The sequence below is a fragment of the Bactrocera latifrons genome, unplaced genomic scaffold (genome assembly GCF_001853355.1).
Source record: "Bactrocera latifrons isolate USDA-ARS-PBARC rearing strain unplaced genomic scaffold, ASM185335v1 scaffold_1503, whole genome shotgun sequence".
NCBI classification, from domain to species: domain Eukaryota; kingdom Metazoa; phylum Arthropoda; class Insecta; order Diptera; family Tephritidae; genus Bactrocera; species Bactrocera latifrons.
The window spans coordinates 14,112-23,367 of NW_017534968.1; the positions used below are offsets into that span (position 1 = coordinate 14,112).

The 9,256-nt window shown below is 35.5% G+C and overlaps 1 pseudogene; it reads left to right on the plus strand.

The window, feature by feature from the left end:
- The window catches only part of LOC108965933, a 16,726-nt pseudogene extending 9,365 nt beyond the window's left edge, over positions 1 to 7,361 (plus strand).
- Positions 7,362 to 9,256: the final 1,895 nt, after the last annotated feature.

Below are 9,256 nucleotides of genomic sequence, written 5' to 3' on the forward strand. Positions count from 1 at the left end.
TTCGACGACCAAATACCGTCTGCTCTGTTACAAACGAGTTCCTCCGAAAACGTAACAAAAATATCAGCATTCTTAGTACAAACAGGATTAAAACCACAAATATGATTATGTTTATAAACTTCCCATTACTTATTATTTATTTTGTTCTTAAAACTTTTCTATTACCTACAGAACATTTTGTTAACTTTACACCTAAGACTTAATTAAGCAATAACTATATATTTTATATTTACATCAGCGAGCCGAAGGTCCTGGCAGCCAGTGCTCCTTTTTTCGTGGAAAAGGAATTGTATTATTGTTTCACGTTTTTATAAATAAATAAATAAATAAATTAGCCAGAGTATTCTCCCCATATGAAACACACGTAGATTATCATACTGCTTCCAGTCAAGAAAGCGAAGAAATCTCAAGTTGCCCAAGCAGTGAGCTAAGTAAGGAAATCAAAAATCTGAAAAACATAAAATCGCCCGGTTACGACCTGATTACTGCCGAGGTCCTAAAACAGCTTCCTTAAATAAGTATAGTAAAAATTACTAATATATAACGCTCATAAGACGTATCAATAAAATCATTGAACGAAAAACCATAATTCCAGTGAATTAGTTTGGGTTTCGATTACACMAATAATTGAAAAAGCCTTTGAGGAAAAAAATTCTGTTCTGCCGTGTTTTTGGATGTTGCAAAAGCGTTCGATAAAGTTTGTCACATAAGATTGCTTTCCAAACTGAAACTGAGTTTACCGAAACAGCATTATGACATCATAAAATCGTACTTAGCAGATCGCTTTTTTCGCGTTAAACAAGGAGACAAATCTTTTATTCTTAGGAAAATAAAAGCAGGAGTTTCACAAGGTAGTGTGTTTGGCCCTCTTCTTTATATTCTATTCACGCACGAACAGATGATACCGCGTTGCTTGCTGTTGGTAGCAGTGAACATATCTCCAAAATGCTGTAAATAAAGACGTACAATGAGCAAAGAAATGGCAGATAAAACTGAATGAAGCTAAGTCTGTAAACATTGTTTTCATAGACGGTGCACGAATACCGTACTTTAATTCCGCTAAATACTTAGGAATGACGCTTGACCCTACGCTACTCTGAAAAGTTCACGTAAAAAACAAACGTAAGGAGCTGCACAAGCGAAGCAAAAATTACAATTGGTTAATCGGTAACAAATCAGTGTTATCCATCGGAAATAAGTAACTTATCTAGAAGCAAATACTCTAACTGATATGGAGCTGTGTTGCACAACTAACGCAAACACTAAGAAAGTCATCCAACAATTTCAAAACAAAGTACAAAGACTAATTATCAAAGCGCCTTGGTATTGTAGATGTGCTGATATAGAGCGTAATCTAGGCGTAAACTAGAAATATTTAAAATTGGAACAGCACAAAATGCAAGATTGCTACAGCATTGGACCACCAAGATGACTTAAACGCCTCAAACCCAGCAATCCTTCAAATTAGCCAACACTCTCATAGTAGGTTTGTGATTTTGTAATTATATGTTTAAATCATATTCAAATTGCTTGTTAGTCCTTTCTATTATTTCAACTAGTTGCAATGTATAAACAAAAGACGAAATATTCTACACCTTTATGGCAACAACTAGGTCTTTTGCGCTCTTCAGTAGTTTTGGTTATTATTTGACAAGTATTTTACAACATCTATGAAACTCTTTTCAATGTGTGTGTTTTTTTGTTTCATCTTCGATACTAGTCCGGACAGATGGTCTTTTTTGTTAGGTACATTGTCGCCTTACGCTTTGTTTTCCTTCGATGTCCGGATGATTGCTGGTACCTGATTGCTGTCAGCGCATTTGTTGTTGCCCGATTGATGTTTTTTACTACTTCTGCTGACTGCGTTCTTTGCTTCCTTACCCTTTCAGCTGATGGCCGCGATGACATATCATCGGCGTTACATTTTTTACTGTTGTTATCGAAGCCTATTTCTTTGCTGGTGTGGCCACGAAGCATTCAATATTGTTTGGTTGTTTTCTTTTTTTTGTTTATTTTTACTTTTTAATTAAATAATAATTTGTGTTGTTTTTGTTTGTTCACAATCTTATAAATGGTTTATTTTTTTTGCTTGATTACTTTTTGTAAAACTTCACGGAGCGAATTAAAACAAAACATGTGCGTAAATCTTTAACACTCTCGATGTGCACATCCTACTGTACTGCGTTTTGATAACTATTGGGCAGTTATACAAACACTTACTTCGTACATCAAGCCACGAATGTTTGGGGTAGTTGTCCTGATAAAACTTATAGTTGTATTAAATGCCAAATTTTTTAAGGTTTCTTTCAAATTGTTTCTCCAGATCGTCACACAAGTATGTATGTACACATACATATACATATATGTGCCATACCTAACCTCTAAATTAAGATATAAGGCTGCAATTTGGTACAGTTTATTCCACTAGCCATGGGCACGTGTGGGTAAAAAAATTTTTAAAACTGGTAGTAGTCCCGCCTACTAACAAATTAATTGTACATACCTCTTAAACCACGTAAGCTACAACAAGCAAATTGGATATGCTCGAATATTATAAGAACTCTTACGGACAGTGTAAAAATTGATGAAATTTGAAGATAACCCCGCTCATTCTCCATATAACGGTACTGTTAAAAACTACTAAAAGCGCAATAAATCAAGAGACATTAAAATTTTAAGAAAGCTGGTGTGAAAATTGGAATGGGCGTGGCACCGCCTACTCTTGGGTGAAATCTCGACCAACCGATTTCGACAAAATTTAGTACGTTTCATTTATCCAACATTCATATGTTACATGTAAAAATATACTAAATCGGACAACAACCACGTCTTCTCACATTACACAGTTTAAAATTCCATTGGATTTTTTCTTTTCCATCACGGTGGTTGCACGATGTTAATTGAAAATGTGGCGAAATGTTTGCGGATAGCCAATGCAGTATGAGATGTTGCATTATCGCACTTCTTTATTCAATAAATTCAGACATAGTGAAAATTAAAGAATTCACATTTAGAGCCTCACATAACAACACATATCTCAGATACTAATGAATATTTTGACTTGAAATTTAGCATAGATGTCACTAACAGTACTACCAACTTCACCTTTCAATTTCATCACAGCGGTAAGAATTAAATAATATAATGGAATAAAATTATGCAATAATAATTCCCTTAAAGTAGGTCATCATGACAAAAATTGTTCAAATCCAAGCAAAACTATTCAAGACCCTAGGTACTAAATATATAGACCTAAGTATCTATTGTTTAATTTTGATCAAAAATATCGATCAATGTGTGATATACATAATCAGAATTCATGGATAATCTTTCTTTGACAATGGTATGCCCTAGCCCCCTTATAACCATAACCAGGATTTTCGAAAATCCGGCTGACTTTGCTCTATATGATTGGTTATTGTATGTGAGGTACCTTAATGATAACAGTTAATGGATAATATGAGATCGATACTAACCCAACTCTCATATACTACGTATACGAGTATTTTGCTAACAAATATTTTGCCGAATTGGTCGGGCAGTGTATGAGGTATGTATATAGAATATATGTATGTATCAATAAAACTTCTTACATTCCGATCCTCTGGTTGACGTTTTACATATACTTGTTTCTCTTAAAGCGAATTGTTCATACCATATAAACATATCCCTGCATTATCTTACAATACAAAAAAAAAAATTCAACAGCACCAAATAACGTGAACCCCGCAAAGAAAAAAATCTGTCTGCGCAAAAATATATACTTAACCACAAAAGTGAACATACGGCAACAATTTTGCGATTATCTAATATAATAACAAAAACTTAATAGTTTTTTATTTTTGTTGGTCTCGTACCACTAACTACAACACGAAACTACCAATTTCCTATTGTCACTGCATAAAAAACGAATGAAAAAGGGGAATCCCATATAATGAAATCTCACAAAAGTGTACATACGCTTTACTGATATTTGATTTACCGTTATGCAGTTGATTTTGGTTTTGGATTATGAAGTTTTTTGGGTTTGCGTGGTCAGTTCTTTTGTAATTGCGGCCGTGAAAACATCTTTAGTTTATATATAGTTGCAAAATGTTCAAAAGAATAGAAACATCGTCAGATGAAAATGAGCCTCGCCCTGGTCGCCCACCTAAACTGGATTTGAGGATGCAAAGGCAAATTATTCATACAATCAACCTTTGTCCTAGGGAAAATGTTGTTCATATCGCGAAAGGCATCGGAAATGATTATGGAGCTGATGTGGATCCTGAAACCGAAGATGCTTAAAAAAGTGTGATTTAGATTGCAGAGTAGCGAGAAGAAAACCATTGTTAAGAGATGCAAATATTTCTAAGCGGCTTAGCTACGCAAAAAAATACGAAAACATCCACCAAACTGATCCAACCTTTTGGGAACGTGTCATTTTCACCGACGAGTGTAAATTTAATGTTTTCTCCAACGATGGTCACACCAAAGTATAGCGTAAAAAGAATACTTCCCTGCAACGAAAAAATATTGTTCCCACCGTTAAGCATGGTAGAGGATCTGTGATGGTGTATGGTTTTATGGCGGCTAGTGGTGTCGGACACATAAGATTTATCGACGGAATAATGGATAAGCATATGTATATTGACATTCTTAAGGACACCTACATCCCAAGTCTCGAGAAACTTGATTTGCCAGGTGAGCCTATCATGCTTCAATACAATGATCCGAAGCACACTTCTGTATTGGTGAAGGAATGGTTGTTGTATAACGTGAAATCGAAGTTGGAACATCCGCCACAATCTTCTGACTTAAATGTTATTGAGCATTTGTGGGATCATTTGAAGAAACAGATTAAGAAAAGGCGTGCAACATCAAAATCGGATCTGAAGGYTATTATAGTTGATGAATGGAATAAAATATCGCCGGAAACTATTCGAACTTTAGCCTTGCCTATGCCGTCTCATCTATTCGAAGTTGTCAAAGCCAAAGGAGGCCATACAAAATATTAACTATTTATTCTTAATGTTTTTTCCTAAAACCGTATGTACACTTATGTGAAAATTCCTTTCAATGAATTTAAAATTTTTGCTTTTGTTTATCGTTTTACTTTCAATGAATTGTTATTTTTGTTTTTTTCCAACTTTTAAATAATAAATGAAATACAACTGCATAAAAAATTTAAACTTTGAATTATATTGTTAGAAAATCGAAAAATTGTCATCGTATGTTCACTTTTGTGGTTAAGTGTATATTGTAGCAACCGCATCAGCAGTTACAACAAGAACAGTAGCCGCATCAGCATAACAACGCGGGAATAATTAACCATATCAGGTTATATTTAAAATTATACTCATATTTATATAAAAAAACCCTAAATTTGAATTTCATTGTATAAAATTGTAGACACAAACACACTCATATAATATATTACACTTACTCAAATATAAAAATTTGAATTACTATTGAAACTCCCAACATTTTGTTCCTTCGAGACGRATCGAGTGCTTCATAAAATAAAACCCACCCAGAATAATCAGAATTTCAAGTTCACCAACCCAATCAACCATACTTCGAATTAGAAAAAAAGAAAAAACGCAACAGACAGTAGCAAACATAGACATGGAAAAATATTAAGTACATAAACCCTAATTTATTTCAAATATAATTTTGTTAACGCAAGTCGGAATAAAACGTCATGCGGAAAAAAATAATATTATCAAAATCAAAGATAATATTTTGCTTAACCAGTATTAATCACAAAGTATTTGCAAAATTTATTATTGCCATATTCTGCTTTGCACATTACATTAGGGGTATTCAGACCAGCTTTTTTAATTCGTTAGTCATTACTCGGTAGTTTTTTACGTGAGTTTTGTTTTTGTAAAATTAACAGATTATCGTTTTACCTAGTAAGGAAGTACCCGTCTGGCAAGCATGATAGTTTTTTCGTTACCTGGTAGCATCACTCAGCTGTTTTGTTTGCGTTGTTGCCTCAAAAGTTAACTTAGTTCATTGCTAAAAATACATTTTCTGTCTACTACAAATTAGTTTCTTTCAAAAGTAAGTATTTAATATAATTGAATCAGCTGTTTAGAAACAAAATGTGGACCTATTACTGTAGTGCGTTTCTGTAAGGAATCGACAATATACTCGATTATAGTGACGTCATTTCGATTCGATCCAAATTAGTCGATTGATCGAAAACTAGTGTTTCTGTAAGCATAAGTGGACAAAATATGAAACAGTGAGAGAAATGGAACGCCAATCGACAAGAAATCTCTCGAATCGGACTGACAACTTCATGTTTGAGAAACTATTATTGAGAAAAGTAAGCATTATAGAAATGTGTGCACAAATATTTAATTCTTATTAATAAATAAAAATTGATTGTGTTTCAGTTATGAGTTTATTGGTAATAACGCTCGCCATACGCCATGACACAGGGAATATGTTGCGAATACAAAAGTGCACTTTAAGGGACTCGACAGATCCATTTAGCATTCCCGAGCCGCGTTTTCTTGAGTTATTCCGCTTCAGCAGAACTTCAGTACGGGCTCTCCCTGTGGAAATCGAGCCTTTTATGGACACAGCAGTAAGAAGTGCATTTATTCCAAACTCCAGTAGGTTGTGTGTAGCGCTGCACTACTATGCTACAGGATCATTTCTTAGAGACGTAGGTCAGGATTTTGTTTGCCCTATAAGTAAGACCATGGTAAGCGGCATAGTGCATCAAATTACAGAGATTTTGCAAAATCATATGGCGCAACGTTACATCATTTTTCCAACTACCTTAGAGCAGCAGAATATTGTGAAGCAACGGCAAGTGAAGTGTTATAATCTTGAAGATTAATGGTTATTTATAGCTGGCTTATGTTTATGGTCACTTCCAGGTTCTTCACTGCTACTTTATTTCCTGGCATCGTGGGAGCGATTGACTGCACTCACGTCAAAATTAAGAAGCCACCACTTGCAGTAGAACACTGCTACATTAATCGAAAAGGATATTTTTCCAAAAATGTGCAATTAGTGTGCGACTTTGATTTAAATATCCTGTCGTCCTTTGCAAGATATTGGGGAAGTACGCACGACGCCTACATATGGGAAAGCAGTACACTAAAGTCCCATATGCTGAATGAGTACACTGCCAATGGGTCCACAGGATGGTTGCTTGGAGACTCTGGATCCGTTGCAGCCGTGGCTAATGACTCCATTCAGAAATGTAGAGAGTTTAGTCAGCAAATTTACAACGATTCTCACGCACGAGCTCGAAATTGAGAGGAACGCCTTAATGGAGTTTTAAAAAAATTATTTGGGTGCCTTTCCCAAGACCGTGGCCTAATGGTGAACTCCYCATTTGCAGGATCGCTACATAATATTCGAAAGAGATATAATTTTCCACTTCCTGAAGTTGATCCACTTGAAAATTCTCCGCATGGAGATAAYGGTTCATTACTTAACATTTTAAATGAAGGAAGAGCTATACGAAATACTATTTTAAGAAACCACTTTTGTAGTTAATTCACATACAGTGGTGTTTAGGAAAATATGAGGAACACTCCACTCCTACTGTTTGCAAATTATGTTTTTTATTTTTTATAATATATTTATAATAACAGTCGATTGTAGTGAACATTACTCTCCTACCGGGCATAGATTTCAATGCAACAAAAATTGGGGCGGGACTATGTAACCCCGTTTGAAGCAGCTACTGCTATTGGTGTACATATGCAAAGCCTTGGCCCCAATCAATGAATATAATATTTAGAAAAGAYATTTCCCGTGAAAATTGGTGCACGTTTTCGGAAAAGCCGCTCTCCTGAACATTTACCGTATATTTAAATATACAAAGTGACCAATGCGAAAAAATTTAGTGAAACATTGTGAAATACAAACTGTTATTAATAAAAATTTTTGTAATTTTAATCAAGAATATTTTACAAAATAAAGTTGTTAGCAAMATTTTTTTTGCATATTTTTCAGCTGGAGAAGGGTACAATTCCGATTTCTTTGGCGSCGGGATTTGAAGGTACCGTTGGAAACAGGAAGTCCTCCTGCTTAAAAAATATATGGTGTTATAGGTACCGCAAACGCTTAGGTACGAGCTGTGCCTACTCCTTATGCAACAGTCGCTAGAAGAAAAGGAATATTTATGAGACTTAAAGAACGTACACATTTTATCGCAAATTGTTACCTCCCGTCATGGCTTCCAGCAGAGCTCTCAGTGTATCATGAATTCTGTTCAAAACACCCATGTGTTCCTTGTGTTGTCTCTCCAAAATCCCTTTCAGCTGCGCATGGTGATTTTCAATGAGACTGCTCGCCTCTTCCACACAGCTTTGGTTTGTGCGCTATTTGGGTTGCTGTTTGTTTGGCACAACCTCAAGCACCTGACCCATTGCAACCTCTTCAAGTGCCTCCACATCGAAGATGTCCAAACTGTCCGCGTTTGCCTAGAATTCCGAACGGATCACTAAATGGCTTAGTTTTTAGTTTTGTAATATGTTACTTACGTCCAACGCAATGTTGGCAGTAGCATCACCCTCATCCTCAATGGTAACATCGATCATTTCAGCAGTTGTCTGCAATATACACCAATTTTGTTAGCACATTTCTAATCACAACTTTAAATTTTGACAGACGTTACTCACCGACAAACCAATTTCGGGAGTGAGCCCATCACCGTCCACCATGTCGCTGGAAAAAAACTCCAGAACTTCCCGGCATCCAACGGTTTTGGACCATCCTGCAACGGCAGGTTTCCAGTTCGTCTGGCGAACGCTCTGTGGGCATTGTGCAGCTTCTTAACTGCCGATTTCCAGTCTATCCAAAACTAAAAAAAAAACCAACACACATATGTAAATTGTAAGAAGTACACAAGAATATTTTAGTTTTACCTTTTTCCACTGATTAGGGGACTTGTGGGACAATCCCAATGCATTTAATTCTGCAGCAACTTTAGCCCAAACCTCTTCGTGCTCCTTCCTCGCGTTTAGTTTCATAAATTGGCTCCTTGCAACGCTGCGGTGCTGCTGCATTAAGTGCAGTAACCGCTTCTTTTGGCCATTCGTAACACGCCCCGACGTTGTTCTCTGTAAAGAAAATGCATCAAATCTTTTTTAACCATTCATATATAATATATTAACAAAAATATACTTACATTTGCTTTAAATTTAACAAATTCCATTTTGAATATATCGAAAATTTTTTTGGTCATCACCTCAAATGGAAGTGAGAAAACCAATCGACAGTATTTCATTCAATTTGGTTA